At 40.6% G+C, this 13968-nt stretch overlaps 2 protein-coding genes and 1 long non-coding RNA gene across 3 annotated transcripts in view; 1 reads left to right on the forward strand and 2 right to left on the reverse strand.

Moving 5' to 3' along the window:
• Positions 1 to 11049, reverse strand: part of LOC142254257 (4-galactosyl-N-acetylglucosaminide 3-alpha-L-fucosyltransferase FUT6-like) — a 47923-nt gene extending 36874 nt beyond the window's left edge. Inside the window, 1 exon segment of the mRNA XM_075325271.1 lies at positions 10988 to 11049. The gene's annotated coding sequence lies outside the window, so the exon portion shown is untranslated.
• TKFC (triokinase and FMN cyclase) overlaps positions 1 to 13471 on the reverse strand; it is a 742129-nt gene extending 728658 nt beyond the window's left edge. Inside the window, exon 1 of the mRNA XM_075325274.1 lies at positions 13351 to 13471. The gene's annotated coding sequence lies outside the window, so the exon portion shown is untranslated. The remainder of the gene's footprint in view (positions 1 to 13350) is intronic.
• Positions 931 to 2051, forward strand: LOC142255221 (uncharacterized). The gene is made up of 3 exons (XR_012727370.1): positions 931 to 1009; positions 1107 to 1200; positions 1997 to 2051. It is a non-coding gene; the product is annotated as an uncharacterized LOC142255221 (long non-coding RNA).
• Positions 13472 to 13968: the final 497 nt, after the last annotated feature.

Consider the following 13968-nt stretch of genomic DNA (forward strand, 5'->3'; position numbering starts at 1 on the left):
GTAATTAAGCAGGCTGACAAGGGTGGAAATGTGGTGATCTGGTCCACAGAGGCCTATGAACATGAGGCTATGAAACAGCTAAATGACAAGCAGTGTTATAAAAGATTGGAAGGGAATCCCACACATAGATTCAGGAATGAATTGGAAAAAATTCTATATGATGCCTTCGAGAAGGGTATAATTCCCAAATCTGTTCTCGAGGGGCTCATATTAGATTTTCCGAGGGTACCTACAATATACTTTGTGCCCAAAATACATAAGGACCCATTACAACCACCTGGCAGGCCAATCGTATCCGGAAATGAAGGCCTTTGCGAACCAGTATGCAAATTTCTGGATCACTATTTAAAATCTATAGTGACCACACTGCCATCTTATATCCGAGATTCGACAGAATTCCTAAATGGAATTCAAGATATCACTTTAGAGACAAATATGATGATGGTAACAGCTGATGTGCAATCATTATATACCTCAATTGCACACAAAGATGGGATCACTGCGGTAGAATATTTTTTGAAAATGTCCAATATAGATGATCAGCTGGTGAGTCTCCTAATACAACTGTTGGAATTTATTCTAACACACAATTACTTTTTATTTAAGGACCGCTACTACCTCCAGGAGAGGGGGACCGCGATGGGGGCGTCTTGTGCGCCCTCTTACGCGAACCTCTTTCTTGGATGGTGGGAGCGGTCCATACAATTTCCATCTGAATCATGTGGCGCAGTCCATTTATGGCTGCGCTACATAGATGACATTTTTTTGATTTGGGAAGGGGAGACTCACCGGCTGAATCAGTTTATGGATCAACTAAATAAGAATGATCATAACATCAGACTTACTTATACTTACAGTCAAGAAAATATTGACTTTTTGGACATTAAGATATTTAAGGAACGAGATGGAAGTCTGAAGACGGACATATACCGAAAAAAGACAGCTGTTAACTCATTACTAAGTGCGAAATCTTCTCACCCAACACAGACAATTAGAGGGATCCCCACAGGTCAGTTCCTAAGGGCACGACGCATCTGCTCAAGTGATACCCTTTTTGAGGCACAAGCTCATGATCTAAAAAAACGGTTTCATTTTCGCCAATACAGGAATCAGGATATTGAAAGAGGATACAAAAGAGCGAAAAAGACATCACGTATGGAGCTTCTAAAATCAACCAAGAAAGAGCAGACAGATCAAAAGGTGAGATTTACAACTCCATACCATGCCCAATGGAGAGAGATGTGTGACATATTAAATAAATATTGGCCCATATTACTCACGGATAATGACCTAGCCCCAATCTTAACATCAAAAGCAGTAGTTACATCCAAAAGAGCCAAAACAATCAAAGATATGGTTGTAAGAAGTCACTACATTCCCCCACAAAAAAATCTGTGGGGCCTTAATACTAAGCCTAGATGGGGTACATACCCCTGTGGAGACTGTGGTGCATGTACCCAAGTAGAGAGATCTCAGGTGTTCCATGACTCAACTCACTCAACCACATACACCATAGTGCACCATATCAACTGTCGCACGACTGGGGTGATATATTGGGCATATTGCCCCTGTGGTTTAATTTATGTGGGATTGACGTCCCGAGAATTTAGAGTTCGAGTCATGGAACATATTCGAGACATTAAAAATGCAGCTAAAGCAAAGAAACCAGAGGATATTGAAAAATTAAAAAACATCCCAAGACATTTCAGAGATAAGCATCAATATAATTGGAGACTGCTGAAATTTAGAGGCATAGATAGGGTACAACTGGGAGCCAGAGGGGGTGATATAAAGAAAAATCTAGCCCAAAAGGAGGCACGTTGGATAACAGTGCTAAATACTACTAAACCAAATGGATTAAATGATGCTATTAGCTTCAAACCATTCCTATGACACTATAGCAACATGGGGTGGTGATATGCAGCCTGTTTCTCTATTCTCCATTTTAACTGTGATTTTTTAATTTGTGTTTGTTATGATTATGTATCATTAACAGGATTATGGTGGCAAGACATCCTTCTTCGTTATGAGAGACACCCCATTTAAAAAGAACCAAAAAAGAATACAGAATGGATCCATATGGATGAATATAATGTTTAATATCCCAGGGAAAATGCAATACATGGATGCACCCTTGAGGGGGCGGAGATGGATTTCAGCCACGTTATAATTACGTATATAAAACAAAAAAGAAAGAGAAGGATTATGCCTTATACACACTATGAACAATATACTAATATAGAGTATGAAGCGATTAAATTTAATCGCTGTGGCTGGATTCTATCTCTGCCCTTCTACTTGCCCTAATGCAAGATGGAGGAATGTTAAAGCACTGTATGTGCGCGCGCGTGTCATCTGACCTCCTCCTTCCATGTCGCGCCCGGCGTCCAATGAGATCGAATTACTGTGCGCATGCGCAGTGGCGATTTCCGGACGCCGGGCGCGACGGCGAACGGGGAGGCGGATGGGACGTGTGCGCCAACGATACAGGTGTTACATGGCGATAATAATAAGGATGTATATAAGGATGCTGTTTGCGCCATACCTGCACCTCCAGGACGAAGCTCTAGTCGAAACGCGTCGAGGTGCAGGGTGACGTGATCCACATAATTTCCATCCCCACATTGGTGGGTTCTCACTAAGAATTAATTGTTTTACCCCTAGAACATGGTTCAGTGGTGAGCTTGACAATGTTCTTTCCTGTGCTGCTGAATGCGGCAACACAGGACTATGTGTAAATGTTTACAATCTATGCTGCTCTGCACTAAGCACTTCATATATATTTATATACAACTTTGATTGATATATGCTGAGAGTTATGCGGACATTGCACTGTATTAAGCACTTTCTATATACCTATGTTTGAAGGAAATGTTTTCACCTATAATATGAACCATTGATATCTATGGGATGTGTGGATCATGCTACCCTGTTATGTAAATACCCTCTGACTGTATTTTTAAAGATTTTTTAGCTACTTGTTCACCCCTGTGCACTGTGTGACATTTAATTTTTGAACTAAATAAAAACTATTGATAAGCAATTCTACTTAGAATAATTTATTATTATAAAGAATTACACATATGAAAAATGTGGGATAATGGGTCAGTTATAGGTTGTATATGCTTAATTGAGGACCTAGTCTAAAGAAATATTGTTGAAATGGACCTAAGTGTTCTTTTGGTTAAAAGATGCATGTGTATGTATGTATACATTTTAGCATTTTAAATCCTATAAAGACATATGACTTGCGCACCCACATTATGTAGTAATGTTCCCCACCCTGTTCTAATGTCCCTCATCCTAGGCTCCTTCCTCGTAAATATGTCCCCCATCCTGGTATATATGCCGCCAATCCTGGCAAGTATGTCCCACATCCTGATATATATGTCCCCCATTCTACTATATATGTTCCCCATTCTAGCCCACATCCTGGTGTGTATATGACCCAATCCTGGTAAAAATGTCCCCATCCTGGTACATATATCACCATTGTGGTATATATGTACCCATTCAAGGCTCCTCCTCGTATATACTGTCCTCCTACTGGTATCTACTTGCCCCCTTCTGGGGGCTTCCTGGTATATACTGTCCCCCTCCTTGTATCTACTGCTCCCTCCTGGGGCCCTCCTGGTATATACTGTAGGGTATTGCCCCAGCGGGTGTATGGTGCAGTGGGCATTGGAAGAAGGAGTCCAGACAGGTATTCAGTGCAACTGGATTACTCACTTGAATGTTAACTGGTTGCCCGAGGTCGGCTGGTTTCGCCTCCAGGTCCCCTTCATCCCAGTGTCAGTCTTATTTCTCTGGTACCTTCTTCCCCTGCACCTGTCTCTGGTAAGTGGGTCCCCATGGTATGGAACACTGGGGTCTGTGGTTTGTCCACGTCTGTCCGCCTGATGGTAGCGTGAACCCTGTAGTTGGTGGTTGGTCCTGTCCTCGGTTCTTTCTTTGCTACTGAGTCTTCAAATTCCTTAGGATCAGCAAGGTCCTTGATGGTCCCCTTTGCTGGGCAGGTGTTAACAGGTCGGCTTGAAGCTCTTTCCTGTCCTAGGGTCCTGTACCCCGTCGGCGCGTTGTTCCGGGAGTACTCCACCGTAGTCCACCGACAACTACCTCTCCTGGGTACCAGGTCACCGTCAAGTCAGGACATTGCTCAGTCACACCTTCTCCCACCTTCACACTTCCACCAGTTTCAAAAAACCACCGGATGGGGACCCCCAGTTTCTCAACGCCACGGGGACCCACCAATCAGAGACAGGTGCAGGGGAAGAAGGTACCAGATTACTAAATTGGCACTGGGACAAAGGGGACCTGAAGGTGAAACCAGTCGGCCTCGGGTGACCAGTTACCACCAGCAAAAGTGAGTAAAAACCCAGTTGCACTGACCCATTGTGTGGACTACCTTCTTCCGACAACCGTCACATCACCTACCCTCTGAGGCTCGGCCCTGCTTGTGGAGGGCCTACCATCCAGGCTGCCATTAACACCAGCCCAGTAGTAGACATTGTGCAGCGGCGGCACCATCTCCATTGCCGCAACACCGCAAGTGGCGTCACGTGTGAACACTAATCTAATCCCCTGTAAATATTTCCCCTTTACAAAAAGGGCCAAGGGCACGGAACCGGGTAACGGCCACCAAAGTGACATTCCCCAGATATACACGGCCAGGGACAGAGTACCCCATAACCCTGGGCGACACATGGACGACCTCTTTAACTGCCCTGTCACACCCTCATTTGTTGTGCAATTTGCTGCACATTATCAACGGATATGTGGAAAGATTTACAACTCCTGAAAAGAAACATATTTTACAAAGATTAAAATTAATAAAAAATTCTTTACTTGTGCTTCTGTAGTTTCACTAAGAAAGAATCAAAAGAAGTCAGGTGAGAATAACCGAGACGTGACACATGCAACCATTTTATTCTTAAACATAAGGCACAAATTGAATTTATTTTTTTTAATCTTCGGAACTGTATTTATTTAAACACAACAGGCAAAGAACTAATCTGAAACGATTATGCCAAGTGCAAAAAGGACAAAGAACCTTTATATGTCACCAGGAAGTGTTGTTATCTGCTTCTAATGTACAAATGTAGACATTAAGAACAACTAACACCAAATATATTTCTGGATTTTGCATTACCATTGCAATCTTATGATTTTTAACCTTTTATATAATTTAGGAATAAATTCAGATGGCTCAGAATTTCCTAAGAAAGTCTAAGCAAATTAGACTCGTTTTTTGGGGAAACCTATTCTGGTAATCCAATAATTAGTGATGATCAAACGCTACCATGCTCAGGTGCTTAGTACTCATAATAAGCAGCTGGATGCTCAGATGGAGCGCGTTACGAGTATCCGAGTATGATGGAAGGTAATGGAGAATGCAAGCATTTTTTCAGAAGATTTCAGCATGCAGAAGATGCCTGTCCACTGCTATGAACAATAAATGTTAAAAAAGTGACATTGCCCCCCACCCTTTTTGATAACCAGTGCAAGTTAAACAGACAGCTGAGGGCTGCAGCCCTGAGCTGTCTGTTTTACCTTGGCTAGTTATTAATAATAAAGGATACTGCACAACATTTTTTTTAAAATTATTTATTTAAATAATTTTAAAAAACAGCGTGGGGTCCCCCCTATTTTTGATAACCAGCCAAGGTAAAGGAGACAGCTGGAGGCTTGCATTATCAGGCTGGGAAGGAATATGGTTATTGGGTCCTTCTCAGACTCTAAATAATAAGCAGTAGCTGCCTTAGAAGTGGCTCATCACTCATTCTTCCCAATTTCCCTGGTGCATTGGGTATTCATTCTGGGATTGATGTCAGCTGTGAATTGACTGCTGGCATGAAGCCCAGGGATTAGCAATAGAGAAGTGTCTATTAGACACACCCTCTACTATCCCGGCAAGCATAGAGTTAAAAAACACACAGTGAAAAAATAGTTTATTTGAATAACGACTCCCCTGCACTTCCTCATTCACCAATTTATTATTTTAACAAATCCTCAAACTTCTGACATAATCCAATGGTGTAATGTCTAGAGATGAGCAAAATATTCATAATCGCTTTACTCGTAACGAGTACTTGGCAATGCTCGCATATTCGTTCTGAATAGCGAGTGCAATGCAAGTCAATGGGAAATGCAAGTAATTTTCTGCTGGACCCAACAAAGACGTCTGGGGGCCTGGGGAAAAGCTGAAATGGATGGGAAAGTGATGAAAGTGAATGAGAAGAACCTGGAGAGTATGTCAACAAAAACTCTCTCTCTTTCTCTCTGTTGTCCGATAGACCTGCAGACCCACAAAATGGCATCGGAAGGGCTTTTATAGACCCTATGACGCTGCCCGGCCAGTCAATCACAGTAATGCAAACCAAGATGGCTACAGAATTACTGGGATTGGTTAAGAAGCCAAGCATGTTTCGTGGCCACAAATCAGGCGCCAAACCTGCTGGGCGGGGCATACGAATATCGTGAAGTGAGTACACAAAAACTCATAATGTAACAAGTAACCCCAATACCGTACTATCCGTGCAAGTAGCAAATAGTAACGATTACACTTGCTCATCACTAGTAATGTCCCATGGTGTCCATCAATCCTATGCGGCTGAGAACATTCCCAGAACAAGGCTCCATGGGTTACTTGGAGTCAGCAGCAGATACAGAATTCTAGGTCTGCCACTGACCATGAGTGACCTATGGAGCCTCATGCTCAGAATGAAGCTTCATAGGATTTGATGGGCATAGTGGGACATTACACAATTACATCAGAACTTCAAAGATTTATTTTTTATGAATAAATTGGTGAACGAGGGCATGTGGGGGAGTCTTTATTCAAATAAACTATTTTTTTCCTGTGTGTGTGTGTGTATTATCTAACTCTACACTTACCAGAGTAGCAATGGGGGTGTCTCATAGACGCCTCTCCATTACTAATCCCCAGGCTTGATGCCAGCTGTCAATGTACAGCTGACATCAACCGCAAAAGTATTGATCTGATTGCAAACACACCAGTGCAATCAGGAAGATTCGGGCAAAGCGCCAAAATCACTGGAAGAAATAGTTTTTTGAATAAAGACTCACCCAAACTCCCTCGTTCACCAGTTTATTGATTAAAAATAAATCCTTGAAGTTCCAACATAATCCAATGGTGTAATGTCCTAATATGCCCATTGAATCCTATGTAGCTTCCTTCTGAAAACAGGTTACTCACGGACAGCGTCAGACCCAGAATTTCTTAGGTTCATCTGTTCTTTTCACGTACATGAAAAAAACATGTCTTAATGCGGGTTGAGTTCTATATCAGGTTGACCCAGATGGCCATACATAATAGTTAGCTGTTGGTTGACAGTTTTCCTTTCTACCTCCACCATATAGATACATACTTGGTAAACCTCTGTGCCTTCTCAGTGGGGAGAGAGAAATAAGAGGAGCCGCTTATCTTCCTTAAGAGGAAAAGGATCGGAAATGTTAAAATCCAACTGCTTGATCCTTCTTTCCCCTATACATGCCATCAGGGTAGAGGCTCCTATGCACATTAGAAAGTTGGATGTTCTGGACAAAATTAAAGGCGTTTAGATGACATTAACCTGAGATGTTTGGAGAGCTTTAACTCAATATATCATGCCCAAAACCTGAGGAGGCGTTTAATGGATGTTCCATGTCAGTCAATGGTACAGAAAGCTACCTGCCCTCGGTCATCTGTGGTTTATGCAGTTCTGCACACGTCAGCGTTACATTTAGATTCTGGGTAACAGGAGTATTCTTATTACAGTCATGTCTGAAATGGCAAAGCATGTCTATATCTGTCAAGTAAACGATATTAGAATATGGAAACAGCTCATTGACTTCTATGGAAATTCAGGAAACAGCTTAGCACAACTTTCTGGGCTGTTTCTGTTACCCCAATCACCTCTGAGAGCCCCATGAAGATAGGTATTCACATCTCATGCATGTATTGCTAAAAGGGGAATATGGGGTTTTTCATTAGGTGTGGATTTATGGATCATGTGAGCATGTCGGCTTTATACTCTAGTGTCCAGGAGATGAGGAAGATTTGGATAATATTCTCTGGTGTCCAGTGGGTTCTGTGGGTTAAGGCTGATTTCTAATTTGTAATGTCCAGGGGTTGTAAATTGATGTGGTTATGTGATATTACCTAACATCTGATTGTGAGGATGATCCTACTTGTTAGGGTTATGGTGGAACCCAATGGAAAAGAAATGCTGCAGATTTTTGTGCATATTTGCGCATGGAAAATCTACAGCATATTACACCACCAGGACTGTATTTTAAAACTCAAAGCAGGTCAATTTATATTGTGGATTTTCACTGTGGATTTCACTTTTTAAATGAAGAGTGAAGCAAGTAAAAGATTTAGGCAGCAAATTGCGCATTTTGCCTATGCGTTAAAAATAACAAATAAAATATATAAATATGATATTACTATAATTTCACTGTCTCACATAAAAAGTTAACATGTAAAAAAACTTAAGTTCCAGAATTGCTGTTTTACTTTATTGACTGCTCAACAAATAAGGAAAAAAAATGATCACAAAGTTGTATTGTAACCGAAAAGTTACCAATCAAAATTGCAGCGTCTCTCACAATTAAAAAGCCATCATGGTGGAAATATAACAAAGTTATAGCTCTCAGAATATGGAAAGAGAAAAATAAATAATGTTTTTTTTGTTTGTTTTTTTTTTTAAGTGTATTTATTGTATAAGAGTAGTAAAAGTTAAAAAAAACTCTAAAATTGGGAATTGTACTGATCCACAATATAAAAGTAACGACCAGCACAAAATTTGAAAAGTAAAAATCTAGCATAATTTTTATTTGTTTCCACCCCACCACCCCAGAAAGAATTAATAAAAGTTAATCAATAAGTTACATGTACTTTAAAGTGCTGCCAATTAAAAATCCTTCTCGTCCTGACGAAAAAACCCCTAGGCCAGGTCAATGCTGAGACTTTTTGTAGATTTAAGGCTAAGACCGCACTTTGCGTTTACCTACTTGCAGTTCTAAACGCACGTTTAGGGCTTAATTGATTTGACCAAAGTTGCCTTTTTCAGAACTTTAGCGCTGAAAACGCATGTGTATTTACTGCGTTTAAGATGCGTTTTCAGCACTTTTTACATGCTTTTCCCCTTGTGTTTTGACAGATGCATTTTGAACATCAAGACACTGCTAAATAAAGATTAAATAGTCAAACAGAATGAAAAAAGAGAAAAAAATAAGAAACAGATGTAATTTATAAATTAACAATGAAATTTGTTAATTTTCTTAAAAATATAGCGGATTAATAATATTTATTTCAAAAATAGCAATAAAAACAACATTTTCACAAATTTAATTGTCGGACTATGTGTGTGTGTAAAGGGACATATTATTACATTATTTTAATGTGTGAAAAGCATGTGTTTTTGAAGTTAAAAACGCAGTGTTTCTGCACCTAAAAAGCAGGTAAAACGCTGGAAATTTGAGGTTTGCTGTTTTTTGACACTTGTCATTGACTTCAATGTTAGCAAAACGCACCCAAAATGGCAAAAACAATTGACATGCTGCTTCTTTGAACGCATGGTTTTTGCCACAAAATATGCAAATTAAACGCAGCGTTTAGAAACGCAAAGTGCGGTCTGAAAATCAACATTTACCATTGACTTTGCTGTAAAATCAAAACGCATGCCGTTTGGCATGAAAAAGGTGCAGTTCAAAACGGACCTAAAAAGCAGCAAAAACGCAGGTGGAAACGCAAAGTGCGGTCTTAGCCTTAAGCTTTTGATTGTCAGCTGCAGGCTTACAGCACAATATACTCCATGGAATTGCAGGTGTAACTAATAGTTAAAATCTACCAGTAGCACTACAACATGTCTCAGTGCAGCTATGTCCTCGCCGATACTGATACCAATATGTTGACTAAGGCTGTGTGCGCACGTTCCGTCCAGTACCTTGCAGAAATGATCGCATCCTCTGGCAGACTATGTCTTTGTCAAATTTGGTTTTGACCACAAAAACGCTAAAAATACGCATGCGTTTTTCCTGCGTTTTGACCGCGTTTCACCTGCTTTTTCATTGCTTAAAGTCAGATGCGTTTTCAATACAAATACACTACTAAATAAAGTTTAAACATTCAAACACTATGAAAAAAAGGAAAAAAATGATAACAAATATCATGTTTTAAATCATAAACAAAATAGCTAATTTTAGTAAAAAGATTAATGTGATCTAATATGTATAAAATAACGTAAAATTATTGTTTTTCTATTAGTTTCTAGTCGGACTATATGTGTGTAAAAAGGGACACATCATGACCTCACTATATTGTCAAAAACGCATGCGTTTATTTTGTCAAAAAAACATGTAAAACGCTAGGATTTTGATTTAGGATGCATTTTGAAAGTTCTCATTGACTCTAATGTTAGCAAAACGCTGCCAAAATGGCAAAAACAATTGACATGCTGCTTCTTCAAACGCAGAGATTTTGACGAATTTTTTGCACCTAAAACGCTGCGTTTTTAAAAGCATCGTGCGCACAAGAAAGCCGTATTTCCTATAGACTTTGCTGGAAAATCAAAATGCATGCATTTTTGCTTTAAAACGCTGCAGTTGAAAACGCTGCAGAAACGCAAGAAAAAACGCAAAGTGCGCACACAGCCTAAATCAGAATATACATTGACACAGTGCACAACCAATGCCATACTGCTGGAAATATCCCCACCGATTAAACTTTTGTCCAAAGGCAAGAATACCCATTAAGAAAATGTAAATCCCCCCATTGTGTGATATTTTTAATCACGATCACAATAAATAATTGAAAACTCTATATTTTGTATATATTTACACATTAGTAATCTTTATGAATCTATTTGTCTTATAAATTTATAAAATATATAAACATAATTCCTGTATCTTTTGCTTGCCAGTGCAAAGCAAATATTAGAAAATCTATTAAATTTGTACATTTAAAGCATCAGTAAATCCTTACCTCTAATGTAGGCTGCTGCTGTGATCACAATATGCACAAGTGTCAGACTGGGACACCTCCTGGAGTCTAATGACTGGAGTGGACTGAGGGTGGGGAGAGGCTGTACCCAGATCCTTACATGTTCTTGGTGGTTTTCATGATGTATTTACAGAATATCCTTTAATAGTCTATTTACTTTGCAATTATATCTCATTATGAGACTTTTTGGAAAATAACTTGCGGTTCAAGTAATAAACAATGTGACAATTATTTCTATATTGCATAATGTTGACCTACTGTAAATTCTAGGAATATTAGAAGTCTATGAGTAACGTTTCGATCATATCACAGTAAGACAGCTACAGAAGGTATAAAATAGCTAAATAAACACTACTCACTTGTTCTCATGATTTTTTTTCACAAATAGCTTGTATGTGACTGCTGCAGCCAATTAGTGACCACAGCAGACAAGTGGCATCCTACTGTAGAAGGGGTATGCGCCCCACCATGTATATGTATCATGAATGTGTTTGTATTAACGGCAGCCATCTATTGGCGAGTTGACTTTGTATTAGATGCTAGATAAGATAGTGTTAATGTAGTGGAAAGAAGACCAGGACGGAAGGCTCGAGAGGGGACCAGTGAAGAATAGGGCTCAAGTGTGAGAAGACGTGGTCTTGGTTCTGGAGCCAGTCATGGAACCCTGAGGTAACCTTGAGAGTTCCGGAGCCTACGGCTCACCCCAACTGGCTTAGAGAGTCTTCTGGCTACAAAGCCGTCGGGGCCCAGAATTGGAAAAAGGAGAATGGAGTTAGAAGGAAGGAGACACAAACTTGCGAACCTGGAGTTTGAGAACAAGATCCAAGATAGCTGGGGGAACAAGTTGAGGAGCAGTACCCGACACTGAGAGGAAGGAAGGAAAAGATGGCCATGTCTGTTATAACGGGGTGCAGAATAAAAGTAAACGATTCTGGTTGGCTAAGTGAACTCTGGTGTTACGTGTGTGACTAACTGTCGACGACTACTGCTGACGAGGTAATGGACACCAGCATGAAGAAACCAGTTATGTACTGCATCTGAAGTCACATCCGTACACAAAGTCTCCTTGGTGAAGGAGTGTGGTGCTTGAGTAACTTGGTGCTTCCCTCGTTGCAGCGATGGGTTGCTGGGTTCATATGAAAGGGGAAGGGGTAAGCACTACTGAAAATGATATATAGGAATGATGTTAATGCTCCGTGTACACACACTAGAAACAATTTGTAGAGAACAGGAAAACCGTGCTGGAACTGCACTGGAGCAAAGTAATACAATAAATAGCTATTTATTGTATTACTTTGCTCCAGTGCAGTCCCCGCATGGTTTTTATTATTTTTTACAAATACTTCCTTGGTTGATATCCCATTAAGGACAACATCTGCAGCAGTTTGTATGTTCTCCCAGTGTTTGTATGGGTTTCCTTCCATACTCCAAAAACATACTGATAGAGAACTTAGATTGTGAGCCCCAATGGGGACAGTGATGATCTCATCTGTAAAGTGCTATGACGTTAATAGAGCTAAATAGAAGGTGATGTGGAGCGCATACTGTATTTAGGAGACTCTGGCGCCTCATATTCTATGTAGTAGGCTAAATTGGGCTCATAATGCATATAGGAGGCTATGTGGGAGCTCATACTGTATGTGGGAGCTCATAAAATATATAGGAGGCTATGTGGGGTCTCATACTGTATTTGGGAGACTGAAGGCACATACTGTATATAGGAGGCTATGTCGGTGCTCATAAAGTATATAGGAGGCGATGTGAGGGCTCATGCTGTATGTAAGAGGCTAAATGGAGCTCATAATGAATATGTGAGGCTATGTGGGAGTTTAAAAAGTATATAGGAGGGTATGTGGGGTTCATAATGTATATAGGAGGCTATGTGGGACTCATAATGTATGTAGAAGGCTAAGTGGGGGCTTATATTGTATATATGAGGCTAAATGAGGTTTATAATGTATATAGGAGGCTATGTATGAGCTCATACTGTATTTAGGAGACTGTGGGGGATCATACTGAATATAGAAGGCTAAGTGGTAGCTTATAATGTATATACAATGTGTGCAGAATTATTAGGCAAGTTGTATGTGGAGACACGGGGCTCAGTGGGCGCTCTCGTCCACTAAAACCCGCCGCCTTTAGAAAGACAGCGTGGCTCAGGGCTCATCCCAACTGAACGCCGGCCTCCTTAACCGTGGACGTAACACTACTCAGACAACACAGGGTGAGGGAACCACAATAATTAGACTTTATTGGATCCCCAAACAATTAACAGCACATAACACATAATCAGCAAAACACACAAATGTAACAGGCAACAGAGTCTCACCCTTCCGCTGGCTCACCAGGGATTTAGAATGTCCATGCCTCACAGGTTCCAAGCTGTCTGAGGTCTGCAAAGTCTGTAACAGGTGACTGAACTGTCCCAACCTGAGTGTCCTCCTTAGGTAGTCCTGGTTTGATGTTAAAATCCTGGCAGCCGGAGTCGAAATCCCTAGGCTGTGGATATGGTCTGCAACCGGATCCGGAGTCCCTAGATTGAAGCCATAAGATATCCTGATCCTCTAGTCAGCTCCAAAGAGCTTAGACTGGATCCATCAGCATCCATCAACAACAACCTGGTGGCTTAAAGAAATCCCTTTTATAGCCAAAGCCTTCCACTTGGATACACTGCGTCATCGATTGGTTGGACAAGATCGCCTCTCCCATTGGCTGAATCTCAAGCTGCATGGACAATGTTCATCCAAATGATGTGCATAGAAAGACTGAAGATATCTACATGGAGTCTGCAAGTCACAGACTCGACAATGGGTACTAAGGTAATCACATTAGCAATATACAACTACAATACAATGATTACTGGAAAAGTCTGGAGAACAATACGTCTGGCTTTCAGTGGCCAACACAATTACATTGAGTCAACAAGAGTCTTGTAAAAACAATGAGGGACTTCTCCCCCGTCT

The sequence above is a fragment of the Anomaloglossus baeobatrachus genome, chromosome 10 (genome assembly GCF_048569485.1).
Source record: "Anomaloglossus baeobatrachus isolate aAnoBae1 chromosome 10, aAnoBae1.hap1, whole genome shotgun sequence".
Taxonomy (NCBI): domain Eukaryota; kingdom Metazoa; phylum Chordata; class Amphibia; order Anura; family Aromobatidae; genus Anomaloglossus; species Anomaloglossus baeobatrachus.